Source organism: Oncorhynchus tshawytscha, linkage group LG01 (genome assembly GCF_018296145.1).
Source record: "Oncorhynchus tshawytscha isolate Ot180627B linkage group LG01, Otsh_v2.0, whole genome shotgun sequence".
In the NCBI taxonomy this organism is placed as follows: domain Eukaryota; kingdom Metazoa; phylum Chordata; class Actinopteri; order Salmoniformes; family Salmonidae; genus Oncorhynchus; species Oncorhynchus tshawytscha.
Genome location: NC_056429.1, coordinates 91,207,868 through 91,230,185, shown reverse-complemented (window position 1 = coordinate 91,230,185; position 22,318 = coordinate 91,207,868).

The following is a 22,318-nucleotide window of genomic DNA, read 5'->3' as shown; positions in this document are numbered from 1 at the left end:
CCACCCACTTGAACACAAACAGCAGGTCCACTTGTGTTTATGTCACAACACTCAGCATAATGTAGATGCTAGGGTGAGAAAGCCAGCCAATACACTAACACCACGCTGATCAATTCAATCCACTAAAAAAAGGCAGATTTACTGTGTAGCACCACATTCTGTTAAATACACCTGCTTATCATTCCAGCTCCACTCCACCTCACTCTAACACTCGTACCGCGGTGGGAGGTGTGTGTGTGTGTAGCCTAACACTTCTAACCAAGCTCAGTTTACACATCTAAATTGACATGTGGCCTCCTGTATTGGAAACAAGCCGGATCAAAACCTACTATATACAGTGTGTTAGGGTTGAATGGTGGGAACTGTATTTTTTACTGCAGGTTCCCCAACTGGGGGGGTGGCATAAAAGACTGTAAAAACTCCAGGAAATCACATCCAGGTGATTTTAATTTAAGAAATCTGTTCCCAAGATTTCTCAAACATAATACATGTTCATATACAAATGTAAGCAACGGTTAAAATTATTATGTTTTAGTCAAACGTTATATCTGTTTGGGCTTCTTATGGTCAATTTGCAGTCTACAAATGATTTGTAATTATATTGAAACAAAATATAAACGCAACAGGTAAAGTGTTGGTCCCATGTTTCATGCGCTGAAATAAAAGATCCCGGAAACGTCCCTGTTAGTGAGCATTTCTTCTTTGCCAAGATAATCCATCCATCTGACAGGTGTGGCATAACAAGAAGCTGATTAAACAGCATGATCATTACTAAAGTGCACCTTGTGCTGGTGACAATAAAAGGCAACTCGAAAATGTGCAGTTTTGTCAAGCAACACAATGCCACAGATGTCTCAAGTTTTGGGGGAGCATGCAATTGGCATGACTGCAGGAATGTCCAACAGAGCTGTTATTGGAGAATTGAATGTTAATTTCTTTACCATAAGCCACTTCCAACGCCGTTTTAGAGAATTTGGCAGTTCATCCAACCGGCCTCACAACCGCAGACCACGTGTCCTCCCAGGCCCACCCATGGCTGCACCCCTGCCCAGTATTGTGAAATCCATAGATTAGGGCTTATTTAACTTATTTCAACAGGCTGATTTCCTTACCTGGACTGTAACTCAGCAAACTCTTTGAAATTGTTGCATGTTGTGTTTATATGTTCCAGATCCCAGACCATCCGCTCAAGAAAAAAAATTGGCCCGCGGCTGAATCTAGTTGATGATCCCTGCTCTATGGCTTTCTCTCTGGCCACTGCACGATGAATCGACTATCAGGTTGAGGACCGACAGCCTATCTCCGTGTGTTAGACCTATCATCTCATCATGGTAACTTTTTTATTGTGATAGGTAGTCTGAATGCGCGTCTAACTTACACATCTCCATCTGGCTTTCTGAGATTACCTTATTTTTTAATTGTAAAGATATATCTTTTTTAAATTGCAGAGTTTTAAAACACTATTTTAAAGTTGCTTTAAATCAGTGCGGCACGGCCGAGCACTCTCTCGCAGTCTTTCTCTTTGTCAACCAATTCCAGTCAAACTACATACAAAATAGATAATTATGTTGTAGACTGATATACTTTGCATTCAAACTCTTTGACTTCTTCCACATTTTAGGTTAAAGACTTATTCTAAAATAGATTCAATTGTTTTTTTTCTGAAACAATCTACACACAATACCCCATAATGACCAAGATTTCTTTTTTTTTCTTTTTTTTTGCAAATGTATGAAATATAAAAAACTGAAATATTACATTTACATTATGTAGCAGGCTGAAGCGGGTAGGGTTTCCACGTCACCAAGTTCAATAACCAAACACGCACAGGGAGCACAACTAGAATTCAAATGGTGAATTTATTAGGGATATTTGCACACGGTGGGAAAGGGGGGTTCCAGCAACCAGTTCACAACGGGTAATCATACAGATACTTCTCCCACTTCTCACACTCTCCATAACCCGTGTTTCCCTCTCGGTCCTATTCCTCTTTGTGCAGCCCGCTTCCTCTTTTATCCTCAAGCACTCAATGGCTTAATGAATCACCGGCTTGCCTTGTTGGTGCAGGATGTCCATATAAGGCTCAGGGGTGGAGCCAGCAGGCTACAAGATATCTTCCTTCAATCACCACTCCCCTTACCCTCACCTCTCCCTGCCATCTGCCCCCCCTCAGCTCCGACCGGGAGGGAGGGGCGGTCCGGCTCCCTTAAACATCCCTCCTAGAGAGTACATCGGCATTTCCATGGGCTGCACCTGATCTGTGGATGACAGAGACAGCAAATGGATATAAGGATAGGAACCAGCGGGTGACCTGGGTGTTACTGTCCTTATTCCGTGACATCCAAACCAGTGGTGTCACAAGGGTGAAGTGCCGTCCCAGTAAGTAATATTTCAGCGTCTCCAGCGCCCACTTGATCACGAGACATTCTTTCTCCTCAGTGGAATGTTTTTGTTTCCCTTGCGGAAACAGCTTAAGGCTAATGTATACGACCGAGTGTTCCTCACCTTCTTGTAGCTGTGATAGGATGGCACCCACCCCTGTTTCTGACTCATTGGTCTGTACCACCAGTGGTATGGAGATGTTCGGGGTCACCAGCACGTCCTGGAAGGCTTTCTCCGTCTCCTCGATCCACGTCACCAGGGCGGGCAGACGGCTCCTGGTCAGATCTGTCAGGGGGCTGGCTAGGGAGTCAAAGTGGGGGATAAATCTCAAGTGATAAATAGTCACACAAATGTAAGTATTTGCTTCTTGGTGAGGGGGTGGGGCCAGTCCCAAATCGCCTTCACTTTCTTCACCTGGGGTTTTACACATCCCCTTCCGATCGTGTACCCCAGGTACTAAGCCTCCCGCAGGCTGAGCTGACATTTCCTTGGGTTAACTGTTAGCACCGCCCCCGTAAAGCCTGCAAGACCCCGCTCACCTGGTTTAGATGGGTCTCTTAATCGCACCCATGGATTACAATATCATCGAGGTTGGCTACCGTGTACTCGCGATGTGGATGGAGAACCCGTTCCATAAAACTCTGGAAGGTGGCCAGGGCCCTGTGCAACCCAAAGGGCAGCTTTCTGTAGTGGAACAGCCCATCAGGGGTGGCAAAAGCAGTTTTCTCATAGCCTCTGGAGCTAAGGGCACCTGCCAATAACCCTTCAATAGGTCAAGGGTGCTGAAAATCAGGCGTTTCCTAGCCGTTCTATAAGTTCATCAATTCCGGGCATTGGGTAGGCGTTGAGCTTTGAGATTTCATTTAACTTTCTAAAATCATCGCAGAGCGGCCAGTACAATTGTACCTTGATCCGGTCTAAGGTCTTCTCCACCCTTAGGTGAGCCCCAAGAATGTGGGAGTGTGCCAACAGCAGGACAGATTGTACAAAGAGACGGGGCAACAACAACAATTCCCTACATTCGTCGTTCTTCTTCACAACCTGATACAGAATTTTCTTCTTTATGGAAAAATGGGGGTTCGGTGATCTGACTTACACCCTCCATGGGCTTTCCGTCCACCACATCCACCTGCTGGAGAGCGCTGGCCAGGTTAGGATCATCCAATTGGGCCGTGCCGAACTGGCCCGCTAGAGAGGAGGGCTCTGGCACCACCTCATAGTCCATCGGGAACATGTCGTCCAGACTCGCCTCACCTTCCTCCAGTCTTGCTTCACCTGAGTCACCCTCAGAGAGGGGTTCTGTTGATGCCTGGGGGTCCACTTCCTGGAATCCACACATCAGGGCATCATTCCTTCTGGCATCCCTCCTGCCTTTCTGGCTTCCTCCACCCATCTGGTTCCCTGGTTTCCCCATGTCTCCGGACATACTGGTCCACAGTTGGCGGCACATCGGGAAAGCCCTCCCGATAAGGACTGGCACTGGCAAGTTCAGGACAACTCCCACTGGCCCCTTTTGTTGTCTGTAGATGTGGGAGTGTGGAAGGGTAGTCCTTGGTCTCATCGTGTATGCATGTGATGGACACCGTGTCAGTCAGGTTCGGGGACTGGGCGAAGTCAGTCCAAAAGTGGCATGGTGTCCTTTCTATTGGTTCTTACCGGGGTGACAGGGGAAGGACCACTCATCAGCAAGCGGCAGGGATGCCCGGTGGCTACCTCACTGGCCGAGGTTGAAGGCATTGTAAACTGGCAGAGATCAGCTCGCAGGAGAGTGGTCTGCTGACGCTGTTCCTCCAGCAGCTCCCAATGCATAGCCTGTTGCTCTATGTTCGCCCCCACCAGCTGTTTCACCAATGCCTCCGTTATGCTCTGTGTTTGTTTAGTTATTGAGCTTGGTTTGCTTTGCCCGCAATCTCCACCATAGCAGCCTCAAGGGTGTAGGATTTCCACGTCACCGAGTTCAAAAACCAAACACGCACAAGGAGCACAACTAGAAATCCAATGGGAAATGTATTAGGGATATTTGCACACGGTGGGAAAGGGGGGATCCAGCAACCAGTTCACAACGAGTAATCATACAGATACTTCTTTCACTTCTCACACTCTCCATAACCCACGTTTCCCTCTCGGTCCTCTTCGTGCAGCCCAGTTCCTCTTTTATCCCCAAGCACTCAATAGCTTAATGATCCACCGGCTTGCCTCGTTGGGGCAGGAAGTCCATATAAGACTTGGGGGTGGAGCCAGCCGGCTGCAAGATATCTTCCTTCAATCACCACTCCTCCTACCTCTCCCTGCCATCTGCCACAATAAACAATTCAGACCTTTTACTCAGTAATTTGTTGAAGTACCTTTGGCAGCAATTACAGCTTCAAGTCTTCTTGGGTATGATGCTACAAGCTTGGCAGACCTATATTTGTGAGTTTCTCCCATTCTTCTCTGCAGATCCTCTCAACCTCTGTCAGATTGGATGGGGAGCGTCGCTGCACAGATATTTTCAGGTCTCTCCAGAGATGTTTGATTGGGTTCAAGTCCGGGCACTGGTTTGGCCACTCAAGGACATTCAGAGAATTGTCCTGAAGCCACTCCTACGCTGTACTAGCTGTGCGCTCCGGAGCAGGGTTCCATCAAGGATCTCTCTGTACTTTGCTCCATTCATTTTTCCCTTGATCTTGACTAGTTTCCCAGTACCTGCTGCTGAAAAACATCCCCACAGCATGATTCTGCCACCGCCTTGCTTCACCGTAGGGATGGTGCCAGGTTTCCTCCAGAATTAACTCTTGTCATTCAGGTCAAGAGTTCAATATTGGTTTCATCAGTCCAGAGAATATTGTTTCTCATGGTCTGAGAGTCTTCAGGTGCCTTTTGGCAAACTCCAAGCGGGCTGTCATGTGCCTTTTACTGAGGAGTGGCTTCTATCTGGCCACTCTACCATAAATGCCTGATTGGTGGAGACATGGTGCTGTAGACATGGTTTTCCTTCTGGAAGGTTCTCCCATATCCACAGAGAAACTCTGGGGCTCTGTCCGAGTGACCATTGGGTTCTTGTTCACACCCCTGACCAAGGCCCTTCTCCCCCAATTGCTCAGTTTGGCCGGGCGGCTCTAGGAAGTGTCTTTGTGGTTAGAAACTTCTTACATTTAAGAATGATTGAGGGCATTGTGTTCTTGGGGACCTTCAATGCTGCAGACATGTTTTGATACCCTTCCACAGATCTGTGCATCGTTACAATCCTATCGCTGAGCTCTACGGACCATTCCTTTGACCTCATGGCTTGATTTTTGCTGACATGCACTGTCAACAGTGTGACCTTGTGTAGACTGTTGTGTTATTTTCCAAATTATGTCCAATAATTTGACTTTACCACTGTTGGACCACCAATCAAGATGTAGAAACATCAAGGATGATCAATGGAAACAGGATGAACCTGAGTTTAATTTTGCATCTCATAGCAAAAGGTCTGAATACTAATGTAAATCATTTCAGTTTTTTTTATTTTTAAGACATTTTCAAAAATGTCTAAACTTGTTTTCACTTTGTCATTACGGGGTATTGTGTGTAGATTGATGAGGAACAAAATATTTAATCCATTTTAGAATTAGTCTGTAAATTAACAAAATGTGGAAAAGGGGAAGGGTCTGAATACTTCCCGAAAGCACTGTATATAGATGTCCTAGCCGACATCTTTAAGGTGATACTTTCAATGGAGTATGAGCCTTATATTTAGCCTCATATTTAGTTCATGAATGATATGTTATGCTATGTTATGCATAATACGTTTCTAAATTATAGCCTCTGTCTCTTGCACAATACAAACATACCTGTGCTCCACTGGCCTCTCTGTAAAAAAGGCTCCTTGGTGTTCAGGATGAAACATTTGTAAAATATTCAAGCATTGTGCATGGCTGACAGGACTGAATCAGTTGTGCGTGGCTAAGAGGACAGAGTCAGGTGTGCGTGGCTGAGAGGACAGAGTCAGGTGTGCGTGGCTGAGAGGACAGAGTCAGGTGTGCGTGGCTGAGAGGACAGAGTCAGGTGTGCTGACAGGACTGGCTGAGAGGACAGAGTCAGGTGTGTGTGGCTGAGGACTGGGTGTGTGTGGCTGACAGAGTCAGGTGTGTGGCTGGCTGAGGACTGGACAGAGTCAGGTGTGTGTGGCTGACAGGACTGAATCAGGTGTGTGTGGCTGAGAGGACAGAGTCAGGTGTGCGTGGCTGAGAGGACAGAGTCAGGTGTGCGTGGCTGAGAGGACAGAGTCAGGTGTGCGTGGCTGAGAGGACAGAGTCAGGTGTGCGTGGCTGAGAGGACTGAATCAGGTGTGCGTGGCTGAGAGGACAGAATCAGGTGTGCGTGGCTGAGAGGACAGAATCAGTTGTGCGTGGCTGAGAGGGCAGAATCAGGTGTGTGTGGCTGAGAGGACAGAGTCAGGTGTGTGTGGCTGAGAGGACAGAATCAGGTGTTTGTCTGTGTATGTGTCAGGTGATAGTGTACTGACTGTACGCAGAGTGTAGGGAGGGCTCTCCTCTCATCTCCTTATGTATGTGTCCCCTGACTCCACTCCGGCTGTTTGGTTTAAGAGGGCCTGCAAAGCTGCTCTCTTAAGCCAGGCAGGACAGGATTAAGGAGAGGGGATAGTCTTTCAACACAGTAAGCCACAGAGAGAGGGAGAACGAGATGTGCTTCAGAGAGCCCATCACGTATGCATTGAAAAATTCTCCCTCACTGCAATTATTCAACAAAGAGCGGCCTTCCGGCAGGAGAGAGAGGTGAATACGAGAGAAAGAGATGAGGAGAGGATTAACACATTGGGTAGTTGGCATGGCGTAACATAGAAAACAATCTAACGCTGCTGAATGCCAGTCCTGAGAGCCTGGAGTCATGGCTGATTGAGAGAGCCTAAACCTGGCCTACCCTGGTCCCTGGAGTCATGGCTGATTCAGAAAGCCTCCCCCTGGCATACCCTCGTCCTTGGAGTCATGGCTGATTCAGAGAGCCTCCCCTTGGCCTACCCAGGTCCCTGAGAGCCTGGAGCCATGAATGATTCAGAAAACCTTCCACTGGCCTACCCCGGTCCCTGAGAGCCTCCCCCTGGCCTAGCCTAGTCTCTTATAGACTACCCCTGGCCTACCCTGGTCCCTGAGAGCCTCTCCCTGGTTTTGCCTAGTACCTGATAGACTACCCTGGTTCCTGGAGTCATGGCTGATTCAGAGAAACTCCCCTGCAGGAACGATAGGGATTGTTCACACACACACACACACACACACACACACACACACACACACACACACACACACACACACACACACACACACACACACACACACACACACACACACACACACACACACACACACACACACACACACACACACACACACACACACACACACACACACAGAGAGAGAGCAGGGTAACTAGCATTATTGATTTTCATAATGTTAACTTTTTGAGCCAAAGGAAGTTGTTTATTCCATTAGTGTTGGTGAATCAAATAACATTTTGTTCGTCACTTGCGTCATAAACAAGAAGAGCACTAGAAGAGAAATGCTTACTCACAGGCCCTTCCCAACAATGCATATCTCCCTCACTAGCTTTAAGCACCAGCTGTCAGAGCAGCTCACAGATCACCTGTACATAGCCCATCTGTAAACAGCCCATCTATCTACCTACCTCATCCCCATACTGTATTTATTTATTTATTTATCTTTCTCCTTTGAACCCCAGTATCTCTTCTTGCACATTCATCTTCTGCACATCTACCATTCCAGTGTTTAATTGCTATATTGTAATTACTTCGCCACCATGGCCTGTTTATTGCCTTAACTCCCTTATCCTACCTCATTTGCACATGCTGTATATAGACTTTTTGTTTTCTTTGGTTTTACTGTACTGTTGACTACATTTTGTTTATTCCATGTGTAACTCTGTGTTGTTGTATGTGTCAAATTGCTATGCTTTATCTTAGCCAGGTCTCAGTTGCAAATGAGAACTTGTTCTCTACTAGCCTACCTGGTTAAATAAAGGTGAAATAAAATTAAAATTAAAATAAATAAAGAGCTCGGCTCTCCGTTTCCTGTAGTCCACGATCAACTCTTTTGTCTTGCTGACGTAGAGGGAGAGGTTGTTGTACTTAAGGCTGGGGCAAAATACCCTAGTATGCAGTACAAATTGTATTTCGAAATACCAACGGTATTATTAGAGAGCCTCTAAAAAACTTTAAGTTAAGTATAACTATGAGAAATCTAAAATGTGTCAAATGAATTATATCCAGATCAGGGCTCCAGCAATGCATTTGGTTGGCTAACTTGCTATCTCACCGGCTAGATGTCAAGCTTCTTGGTAACAGCAGAGATCCCTGTTGCCTAAATAATTTTGCGTGTGAAAAAATAATCAAAAATGTATTAACAGCAACCCTTTTGTGCACATTTGGTAATACCGTGTAGTTTGGTACGGTACAGAAATGGTAGGAAGTTATGAAAATCTGGATACTGCTCAACCCTATTGTCTTGGCAACACACTGCCAGGTCTCAGACCTCCCTATACCCGTCTCATTGTCGTCGCTGATCAGGCCTACCACCATCGTGTTGCAAACTTGATGATGGTTTTGGAGTTGTGTGCGGCCACACAGTCGTGGGTGAACAGGGAGTACTGGAAAGGATTAAGCGCTCACACATCTGAGGGGCCCCTGTGTTGAGAGTCAGCATGGAGGATGTGTTGTTGCTTACCCTCACCACATGAGGGCATTCCATGGCTACAGATGTGTCTTAAGGGGCAATTGGCATTTAGATAGATTTACCTTGGCGTTCTTTGGCACAGGATCTATGGTTGTCTGCTTGAAACGTGTAGATATTAGAGACCGGGTCAAGGAGAGGTTGAAAACGAGTGTGAAGACACTTGTAAGCTGTTTAGCACATACTCTGAGTATGCGTCCTGGCAATCCATCTGGCACCGTAGCCTTGTGAATGTTAACCTTTCTAGCGCAGGTCGACAACATTCAAAAAAACACACAGCCATTTTTGCAGCCAAAGATAGGACTCACTAAAAGCAGATGTATAGATAACATTAATCACTAACCTTGAATAATCTTCATCAGATGACACTCATAGGACATCATGTTACTTAAAGGTATGTTTTGTTCGATAATGTGCATATTTATATCCAAAAATCTCAGTTTACATTGGCGCCTTATGTGCAGTAATGTTTTGATTCCAAAACATCTGGTGATTTTGCAAAAATACTAAAAATAAACATTGATAAAAGATTCTAGTGTTATTCACAGAATTAAAGATAGACTTCTCCTTAATGCAAACGCAGTGTCAGATTTTTAAAAAACTTTACGGAAAAAGCATAATCTGAGAACGGCGCTCAGAACCCAAAACAGCCAGAGGAATATCCACCATTTTGGAATCAACAAAGTTAGAAACAACACCATAAATATTCACTTACCTTTGATGATCTTCATCAGAAGGAACTCCCAGGAATCCCAGTTCGACAATAAATGACTGATTTGTTCCTTAAAGTTCCATAATTTATGTCCAAATAGCCACTTGTTGTTAGCGTGTTCAGCCCATTAATCCATCTTCATGAGGCGCAGGCACTTCATCCAGACAAAAACTCAAAAAGTTCCATTACAGTCCTTTAGAAACATGTCAAACGATGTATGGAATCAATAATGTTCCAACCTGAGAAATCCTTTGTCTTTAGAAAAGCACTGGAAGAAGAGGTAACTCTGTCGGGAGCGCGAGTCATGAGACAAAGGCTCTCTGCCAGACCACTGACTCAAAGAGGTCTCATGAGCCCCTCCTTTATAGTAGAATCCTCAAACCAGTTTCTAAAGACAGTTTACATCTAGTGGAAGCCGTAGGAAGTGCAACTTTATCCATATCTCAATGTGTACTCGGTAAGCCAAGCTTTGAAAAACTTCAAACCTCAGATGTCCCACTTCCTGGTTGGATTTTTCTCAGGTTTTCGCCTGCCATATGAGTTCTGTTGTACTCACAGACATCATTAAAACAGTTTTAGAAACTTCAGAGTGTTTTCTACCCAATAGCAATAATAATATGCATATATTAGCATCTGGGACAGAGTAGGAGGCAGTTCACTCTGGGCACGCTATTCATCCAAAAGTGAAAATGCTGCCCCCTATCCCAAAAAGGTTAACCTGTTTAAAGGTCTTATTCACATCGGATACGGAGGGCGTGATCACACAGTCATCCGGAACAGCTGGTGCTCTCATGCATGGTTCAGTGTTTCTTGCCTCAAAGTGAGCATAGAAAGCATTGAGTTCATCACTGGGCAGCTCAAGCCTGGGTTTCCCTTTGTAATCAACGATAGTTTGCGAACCCTGCCACATCTGACGAGTGTTAGAGCAGACAGAGTAGAATTTGATTTCAGTCCTGTATTGAAGATTTGCCGGTTTGCCTGTTATTCAGAGGGCGAAGTGGAATTTCCTGTTCCAGTAGGAAGAAGATAGTGTCTGCCACAGAAGGCAGACCTACCTGCTGGGACAGACACTACCTGCTGGGACAGGCACAACCTGCTACCTGCTTGGACAGACACTACCATCTACCTGCTGGGACAGACACTACCTGCTGGGACAGACACTACATTTGACCTACTGGGACAGACACTACCTGCGGGGACAGACACTACCAGCTGGGACAGACACTACCTGCAGGGACAGACATTACCTTCCACCTGCTGGGACAGTCACTACATTCTACCTGCTGGGACAGTCACTACATTCTACCTGCTGGGACAGTCACTACATTATATCTACTGGGACAGACAATACATTTTACATGCTGGGACAGACACTACCTGCGGGGACAGACACTACCAGCTGGGACAGACACTACCGGCTGGGACAGACATTACCTTCTACCTGCTGGGACAGTCACTACATTCTACCTGCTGGGACAGTCACTACATTCTACCTGCTGGGACAGACAACATATACCTGCTGGGATAGACACTACCTGCAGGAAGAGAAACTGCCTGCTCGGACAGAATCGACCTGATAGGACAGACACTACCTGCTGGGATTAACACTACCTGCTGGGACAGACACTACCTGCTGGGACAGACACTACCTGCTGGGACAGACACTACATGATGGGAAAGACACTACCTGATGGGACAGACACTACCTGCTGGGACAGACACTACCTGCTGGGACAGACACTACCTGCTGGGACAGACACTACCTGATGGGAAAGACACTACCTGATGGGAAAGACACTACCTGATGGGACAGACACTACCTGCTGGGACAGACACTACCTGGGACTGGCTGGGACAGACACTACCCGATGGGACAGATACTGCCTGCTGGGACAGACACTACCCGATGGGACAGACACTGCCTGCTGGGACAGACACTACCTGCTGGGACAGACACTGCCTGCTGGGACAGACACTACATGATGGGAAAGACACTACCTGATGGGACAGACACTACCTGCTGGGACAGACACTACCTGATGGGACAGACACTACCTGCTGGGACAGACACTAACTGATGGGAAAGACACTGCCTGATGGGACAGACACTGCCTGATGGGACAGACACTGCCTGCTGGGACAGACACTGCCTGATGGGAAAGATACTGCCTGATGGGAAAGATACTGCCTGATGGGAAAGATACTGCCTGCTGGGAAAGATACTGCCTGATGGGACAGACACTGCCTGCTGGGACAGACACTGCCTGCTGGGACAGACACTACCTGATGGGACAGACACTACCCACTGGGACAGACACTAGCTGATGGGACAGACACTGCCTGATGGGACAGACACTACCTGATGGGACAGACACTGCCTGATGGGACAGACACTGCTGATGGGACAGACACTGCTGATGGGACAGACAGTAGCTGATGGGAAAGACACTACAAGCCTGATGGGAAAGATACTGCCTGATGGGAAAGACGGACAAAGACCTGTGATGGGACAGACGGACACTGCCTGCTGGGACAGACACTGCCTGATGGGACAGACACTACCTGATGGGACAGACACTAGCTGATGGGACAGACACTAGCTGATGGGACAGACACTAGCTAATGTGACAGACACTAGCTGATGTGACAGAAACTACCTGATGGAAGACAGAGCTGATGTGACAGACCTGCTGATGTGACAGACAGATGGACACACCTGTTGGAACAGACAAACACTACCTGCTGGAACAGATGGACACCACCTGTTCCAACAGGTGGACACTCCCTGCTGGGACAACACTGCCTGATGGGACAGACACTCCTGATCCACAGACACTAGCTGATGGGACAGACACTAGCTGATGGGACAGACACTAGCTGATGGGACAGACACTACCTGATGGGACCGACACTACCTGATGGGACAGACACTAGCTGATGGGACCGACACTACCTGATGGGACCGACACTACCTGATGGAGACAGACACTAGCTGATGTGAACAGACACTACAACCTGCTGGAACAGACACACTACCTGCTGGGACAGACGGACATTACCTGCTGGGACAGACAGACACTACCTGCTGGGACAGACGGACACTACCTGCTGGGACAGACAGACACTACCTGATGGGGACAGACGGACACTACCTGCTGGGACAGACACTACCTGATGGGACAGACTGCTGGACAGACAGACAGACACTACCTGCTGGGACAGACAGACACTACCTGCTGGGACAGACAGACACTGCCTGCTGGGACAGACAGACACTACCTGCTGGGACAGACGGACACTACCTGCTGGGACAGACGGACACTACCTGCTGGGACAGACAGACACTACCTGCTGGGACAGACAGACACTACCTGCTGGGACAGACAGACGCTACCTGCTGGGACAGATGCTACCTGCTGGGACAGACGCTACCTGCTGGGACAGACACTGCCTGCTGTGAGAGACACAACCTGGTGGTACAGACACAACCTTCTACCTGCTGGGACAGACAGTACCTTCTGGGGCAGGCACAACCTGCTGGGACAGACCATACCTTCTTCCTACTGGGACAGTCACTACCTGCAGGTACAGACACAACCTTGTGGGGCCTGGTAGGACAGAGACAACCTGCTGGGACAGACACTGCCTGCTGGAACAGACACTGCCTGCTGGAACAGACACTGCCTGCTAGAACAGACACTGCCTGCTGGAACAGACACTGCCTGCTGGGAGAGACCCTGCCTGCTGGGAGAGACACTGCCTGCTGGGAGAGACACTGCCTGCTGGGAGAGACACTGCCTGCTGGGAGAGACACTGCCTGCTGGGAGAGACACTGCCTGCTGGGAGAGACACTGCCTGCTGGGAGAGACACTGCCTGCTGGAACAGACACTACATTTGACCTGCTGGGACAGTCACTACATTCTACCTGCTGGGACAGTCACTACATTCTACCTGCTGGGACAAACACTATCTTCTAACTGCTGGGACAGACACTATATTTTACCTGCTGGGATAGACACTACCTGCTGGAACAGAAACAGCCTGCTCGGACAGACTCTACCTGATGGGACAGACACTACCTGCTGGAAAAGTCACTACCTTCTGGGACAGACACAACCTGCTGGAATAGACACTACCTGCTGCAACACCTACTACCTGCTGGGATATACACTACCTGATTTGACAGACACTACCTGAATGGACAGGCGCTACCTACTGGGACAGACACTAGCTGCTGGGCCAGAAACCACCTGATTTGACAGACACAACCTGCTGGGCCAGACACTACCTGCTGGGCCAGAAACCACCTGATTTGACAGACACAACCTGCTGGGACAGAAACTACCTGCTGGGATAGATACTGCCTTCTGGAGTAGACACTACCTTCCACCTGCTGGGACAGACACTAACTTCTGGGACAGACAATCACTTCTGGGACATACACTAACTTCTAGGACAGACACTAACTTCCGGGACAGACACTACCTGGTTGGACAGACACTACCTGGTTGGACAGACACTACCTGGTTGGACAGACACTACCTGGTTGGACAGACACTACCTGGTTGGACAGACACTACCTGCTGAGACAGTCACTACCTGCTGGGACAGTCACTACCTGCTGGGACAGTCACTACCTTCTACTTGCTTGGACAGACACTACCTGCTTAGACAGACACTACCTGCTGGGAGAGACACTACCTGCTGGGACAGACACTACCTGCTGGGACAGACACTACCTGCTGGGACAGACACTACTTGGTGAAACAGACACTACCTTCAGGGACAGGTACAACCTGGTGTGAAAGACATAACCTTCTACCTGCTGGGACAGACTCTGCCTGCTGGAGCAGACACTACCTTCTTCTTGCTGGGACAGACGCTGCTTGCTGGAGCATACACTACCTTCTTCTTGCTGGGACAGACTCTGCCTGCTGGGAGAGACACTACCTTCTTCTTGCTGGGACAGGCTTTGCCTGCTGGGAGAGACACTACCTTCTTCTTGCTGGGACAGACACTGCCTGCTGGGGCAGACACTACCTTCTTCTTGCTGGGACAGACTCTGCCTTCTGGGAGAGACACTACCTTCTTCTTGCTGGGACAGACTCTGCCTTCTGGGACAGACACTACCTTCTTCTTGCTGGGACAGACTCTGCCTTCTGGGACAGACACTGTTAATAACAGACTAGAGTGTGTGTCTGTGAATCCACAAAAGACTCTTGAAATACAGAGATATATTCAAACACACACACACACACACACACACACACACACACACACACACACACACACACACACACACACACACACACACACACACACACACACACACACACACACTTGTATATCTTGTATTTTTTTCTTCTACCTTGTTATTTTTTAGGATTTAATTGTTATTGATTACTGCATTGTTAGGTTTAAAGTGAAATGCATGAAAACTGGAGCCAACACACACCTCTCCTGGCCCCAGTGTGTGGCCCTGGCATGTCATTAACTCTGAGGTGTACAGGACAGGATGAGTATGTGTATAATGTGTGAGAGTTTTGCGAGGTGTTTCTGACCCTCCTGGCCCCGGAAAGCAATCCGTGCTAGTCAGTGGGAAGTGGCATCCCCATGAACTAGACACTGTTTGGCCCACCAGCCTCACCATCCGGCCCCAGGGAGGATGGGGGCCAGGAAGGGTGGAGGTGCCTTCCTCTAAGAGGAGGAGGAGGGGGGAGAACTATACTCCAACAGGAATATCACTGAGAGAGAAAAAGTGTTATTTGGAAAGAGTGGCAAGCCAGGAGGGAAATGTACACTTGAAAGCAGCAACACAATAGTCTCCCTAACGAAACACTGTGGCAAGGTGAGGGAGCAGCTTACCTCTCCTGATATTTCTCTGTCTTACTCCCAAAATGAATTCATGCTGCGAGAAAAATGGATCTTTAAAAAAATGTTATATTTGTATAGCATAATGGAATGTGTGTATGGAGTATTGTTGTGGAGAGCAGTGCATTATAATACTGCAGGAGGGAATAGTCCAGCGGAGTAGGTAGGTGTGTGTGTGTGTGTGTGTGTGTGTGTGTGTGTGCCCATAGCACACAGCATGACTACTTTGATACAGTGGTACTGTACACGACCCAACTCCTACCTGCCCAACTGTCTCACCAAAGACAGACTTTACCTTCTGGTAGCCTTAGTTACCGAATTAAGTTCAGCCCAAACACTCCAACTAGTGAGTAACTTGTATGTAGAAAACTCAATTAAAAGTGGTGGTTGCATTTAGACACATATAGAGAACTAGATAGAGATAATATGAGAGGTTGTTCCAATATATACTACAATATATTACTCTGATCCAATGCCACTGTGTTGATATAACCTTGGTTGATATAGCTTAGGCCTTTGGTGGTATCTGTGAGTTAGGTTTTTTTGAACCTGGAACCTGTGAGCATGGGCTGTAAGGTGTTGAAAGCCACCACTCCTCTCTCTTCTACAGGAAATCTCATAGTCAACCAAAAACCCTGAGCTGAAAAAACACACACACACACAGATTCATCAGTGGGGAAAGCCCTGTCTAATCTCCAGCCCAGAGCGCCCTATAAACACATAGAGGTGAGGCACCACTAAAAGCCTGAATTAGAGCTGCTGAATATTGCATTGCTGTAATGCCTTTTTAGGAGGAGTAAGATATGCAAACACCTTCCCTAATCTCCTGAGCCCGGGAATTAAGCAAGTGTTACAGGCAGACTATTTAGTTAAGAAAACCCCCCATGTACCATCCTCCTCCAATTAATTTACCCCTCTCTCCTCTTCCAATCCATATACCTACCGCTCTCGCTCTCCTCTCTCTCTCTATTAATTGGTCTCTAGCTGGAAAACCTGTTCCATGTATCTAGTATATAGCCCAGTAGTGTTCCATGTATCTATATAGCCCATTAATGTTCCATGTACCTATACAGCCCAATAGTGTTCCATGTATCTATATAGCCCATTAGTGTACCATCTATCTATATAGCGCATTGGTGTTCCATGTATTTATACAGCCCATTACTGTTCCATGTATCTATATAGAGCATTGGTGTTCCATGTATCTATATAGCCCAATAGTGTTCCATGTATCTACATAGCCCATTATTGTTCAATGTATTTATATAGCCCATTAGTGTACCATGTATCTATATAGCACATTGGTGTTCCATGTATTTATACAGCCCATTAGTGTTCCATGTACCTATATAGACCATTAGTGTTCCATGTATCTACATAGCCCATTACTGTTCCATGTATCTATATAGAGCATTGGTGTTCCATATATTTATATAGCTTATTAGTGTACCATGTATCTATATAGCGCATTGGTGTTCCATGTATCTATATAGCGCATTGGTGTTCCATTTATCTATATAGACCATTAATGTTCCATGTATTTATATAGCCCATTAGTTTTTCATGTATCTATATAGCCCATTGGTGTTCCATGTATCTATATAAACCATTAATGTTCCATGTATTTATATAGCCCATTAGTTTTTCATGTATCTATATAGCCCATTAATGTTCCATGTATCTATATAGCGCATTGGTGTTCCGTGTATCTATATAGCCCATTAGTGTTCCATGTATCTATATAGCCCATTAGTGTTCCATGTATCTATATAGACCATTAATGTTCCATGTATTTATATAGCCCATTAGTTTTCCATGTATCTATATAGCCCATTAGTGTTCCATGTATCTATATAGACCATTAATGTTCCATGTATTTATATAGCCCATTAGTTTTTCATGTGTCTATATAGCTTATTAGGTACCATGTATCTATATAGCTTATTAGGTACCATGTATCTATATAGACCATTAATGTTCCATGTATCTATATAGCGCATTGGTGTTCCATGTATTTATATAGCCCATTCGTGTTCCATGTATCTACTGTATATAGCCCATTACTGTCCATGACCGTTTGAGCAGAAGCATTTAGATTATCAGCAACATGCTTTCTGATTTTGTTTCTCTGTCTCTATGTGTGGGTTACCTTCCTATGTAGGACCGACAACTTCCTGATTTGTTCATATTTGTAACTCAAAATCATATATGAATCGCGCACTAATTACATCAAGTTCATGTTGTCTCATCCATGTAGTCGTGGGTGTGTGTACGTGAATTTAGTGTTAAATGGCCCATCCCGAGTCTAAATGTTAAAGTCTGTGTGTGTGTGTAATATCTCGGTCGGGGGCCTGGCTCTGTTGATTGGGCGGCTCTGAGGGGCCTGCCTGGGCTGCCTGACTCCTCTGACTGGACAGGGGGACTCATCACAAGATGACCCGTTTTACCTCTAACAGAAAACAGACTAATCAAATCATGTGATTAGGCGTAGCGACCGCGACGCTCCGTGAGACGGAGCATTTCTGATGATGAATAAGGTGGCTTCCATCAGGAAACCAGGAGCGAATCAGAATAATTTGGTTAGAATAATGACACCCCAGTCACCGGGTAATCCGTCACCCTCACAGAGTGGGACTGTTGGGATCATCAGAGAGCGTTATAAAACACACACAGTCACACTTGCATACTCACTTAGACACTGACACACATCATACACACTCACACCAATAATAAAACTCACAGGAAATCTACAGCTCTGGTTAGTTTTTCTGGTACCCCCCCCCCCCTCTAATCTGAACAAATGCAATGACCGGTGGGTTCTTGATGGTCTGTGTACCTGATGTCAACTATTAACTAAAGACCTCTGTTTGACTAACTACTTCAGCCCTGATAGAAGGATTCCAGTGGAGCTGTACAGGGTACATACTAGCTGTTCCATCCTATCAGGGAGGGAAAGCTACTCGGCATCACTTCATTTCACAGTACAGAAAATTTGCCGGGCATTCAATTAGCTAGATCAATCAATCAATCACATGTATTTCATGAATCCCTTCTTACATCAGCAGTTGTAATATTGTAATTACACAGTAACTTGAGTATTAATTATCTGGAATTCATTAGAAATAAACCACACTGAGCACCATTGGTAGTCATAGTGCTGGAGTCATATCTCACTATATTGCATTGGTAGTCACAGTGCTGGAGTCATATCTCACTATATTGCATTGGTAGTCACAGTGCTGGAGTCACTTTGATTTGATTAGACTCTTTACCTCCCTCACTAGCTTTAAGCACCAGCTATCAGAGCAGCATTGCATTTGTACTTAGCTCATCTGTAAATAGCCCATCCAATCTACCTCATCCCCATACTGTATTTATTTATTTATCTTGCTCCTTTGCACCACAGTATCTCTACTTCCACATTCTACCATACAGTGTTTAATTGCTATATTGTAATTATTTCACCACCATGGCCTATTTATTGCCTTACCTCTCTTATCCTACCGCATATGCACATACTGTATATAGATATTTCTACTGTATTATTGATTGTATGTTTGTTTATTCCATGTGTAACTCTGTGCTGTATGTGTCGAACTGCTTTGCCATATCTTGGCCAGGTCGCAGTTGCAGGTCTCGACCCCGCCCTGTGCAACTGGGTACTGGACTTCCTGACGGGCCGCCCCCAGGTGGTTAGGGTAGGCAACAACATCTCCTCCCCGCTGATCCTCAACACTGGGGACCAAGGGTGCGTTCTGAGCCCTCTCCTGTACTCCCTGTTCACCCATGACTGCGTGGCCACGCACGCCTCCAACTCAATCATCAAGTTTGCGGACGACACAACAGTGGTAGGCTTGATTACCAACAACGACGAGACGGTCTACAGGGAGGAGGTGAGGGCCCTCGGAGTGTGGTGTCAGGAAAATAACCTCACACTCAACGTCAACAAAACTAAGGAGATGATTGTGGACTTCAGGAAACAGCAGAGGGAACACCCCCTATCCACATCGATGGAACAGTAGTGGAGAGGGTAGCAAGTTTTAAGTTCCTCGGCATACACATCACAGACAAACTGAATTGGTCCACTCACACAGACAGCATCGTGAAGAAGGCGCAGCAGCGCCTCTTCAACCTCAGGAGGCTGAAGAAATTCGGCTTGTCACCAAAAGCACTCACAAACTTCTACAGATGCACAATCGAGAGCATCCTGGCGGGCTGTATCACCGCCTGGTACGGCAACTGCTCCGCCCTCAACCGTAAGGCTCTCCAGAGGGTAGTGAGGTCGGCACAACGCATCACCGGGGGCAAACTACCTGCCCTCCAGGACACCTACACCACCCGATGTTACAGGAAGGCCATAAAGATCATCAAGGACATCAACCACCCGAGCCACTGCCTGTTCACCCACGCTATCATCCAGAAGGCGAGGTCAGTACAGGTGCATCAAAGCTGGGACCGAGAGACTGAAAAACAGCTTCTATCTCAAGGCCATCAGACTGTTAAACAGCCACCACTAACATTGAGTGGCTGCTGCCAACACACTGACACTGACACTGACTCAACTCCAGCCACTTTAATAATGGGAATTGATGGGAAATGATGTAAATATATCACTAGTCACTTTAAACAATGCTACCTTATATAATGTTACTTACCCTACATTATTCATCTCATATGCATACGTATATACTGTACGACTGGCATCCTTATGTAATACATGTATCACTAGCCACTTTAACTATGCCACTTTGTTTACATACTCATCTCATATGTATACTGTACTCGATACCATCTACTGTATCTTGCCTATGCTGCTCTGTACCATCACTCATTCATATATCCTTATGTACATATTCTTTATCCCCTTACACTGTGTATAAGACAGTAGTTTTGGAATTGTTAGTTAGATTACTTGTTGGTTATTACTGCATTGTTGGAACTAGAAGCACAAGCATTTCGCTACACTCGCATTAACATCTGCTAACCATGTGTATGTGACAAATAAAATTTGATTTGATTTGATTTGAGTTGCAAATGAGAACTTGTTCTTAACTAACCTGGTTAAATAAAGGTGAAATAAAAAATAAAAAATCTTACCTCATTTGCACACACTGTATATATACTTTTTCTATTTTATTATTGACTGTAGGTTTGTTTATCCCATGTGTAACTGTGTTGTTTTTGTTGCACAACACAACAGCTTTATCTTGGCCAGGTCACAGTTGTAAACGGGAACTTGTTCTCAACTAGCCTACCTGTTTAAATAAAGGTGAAATAAAGTAAATAAAAACATTTCTGGATGGGGCTAATGACAGTTTAGTCTAAATTACACTACAGCGTCTTGGAAATACAATGACAGTGCTAAAGTTGGTAAATCATTAGTAGGAAACAACTTTGCCATCATTATGATGTTGTCAAATTACCTTTAGATATGGCAATGGTGCCATTAGCCAGCAAATTTCATCAGAAATAGCTAGCAATGCTAATGTTAGCTAGCTCAAATTTGTGCCGTCCCCTCAATCTTAGCTAGCTAGCTAAAGTTATAGTGCATGTAATGTCAATCTGGCGACATCACAATAATGACAAGGTTTACCTACTAATTATTGGCCTCTTTCTGGAATGTCACGTTTCCAAGCAAATCTAATGCACTTTTGTTTAAATCTTCATCAGCGCCCACTGACCATGTATTGAGTAGAACGTGTAACCCATGAATAGGTTACCAACCTGGAAAAACACCACCTCCACAGCCCTGCTAATGATCTCACAAACACACTGGAGCTAGCATACACAGCAATGCAGGGAGATAATATAGTCTGCATTACATTATTAGGACAAAACACCTGGCTACCACCTGAATGCACACACTATAGCCTCCAACAAAACCCCTACATACAAGAGGATGGCAACTAGTGTTCCACATCAAGGTTATAAGGCTGCTAAGAAGCTCACAGATACAGCCAGTTGAAAATATACCCCTGCCTGGATGCTATTGACAGATATATGACTGTATGTAGACTCCACATAAACCTAGCAGTAGCATACAGACATATATTTTCAACTGGCTGTTATGTGTGAGCTTGTTAGCAGCCTTTCAGAGGTGTGGTCACACAAACTCTACTGTAACATCGGCCAGGTCTAGGAGTGTGGCAGCAAAGCTGTCTTCAAGGCTAGGGTAGCTAAATTGAAGAATCTAAGATATAAAAGGTATTTTGATTTGTTTTTGGTTACTACAGGATTCCATGTGTTATTTCATAGTGTTGATGTCTTCACTATTATTCTACAATGTAGAAAATTGTAAAAAATAAAGACAAACCTTTAAATTAGTAGGTGTGTCTAAGCTTTTTACTGGTACTGTTTGTAATTGAAAGTCTCATTAAAATGTGGTTACATTTTCTGGCGCCTCCCTCATGTCAGCATTGGTGTGGACATGAGGCTGTAGTCAATACACATAATAGCCTATCACCTACACTATGACAGGATGCTGTAGCCAATACACATAATAGCCTACCACCTACACTATGACATGGTACTGTAGCCAATACACATAATAGCCTATCACCTACACTATGACAGGATGCTGTAGCCAATACACATAATAGCCTATCACCTACACTATGACAGGATGCT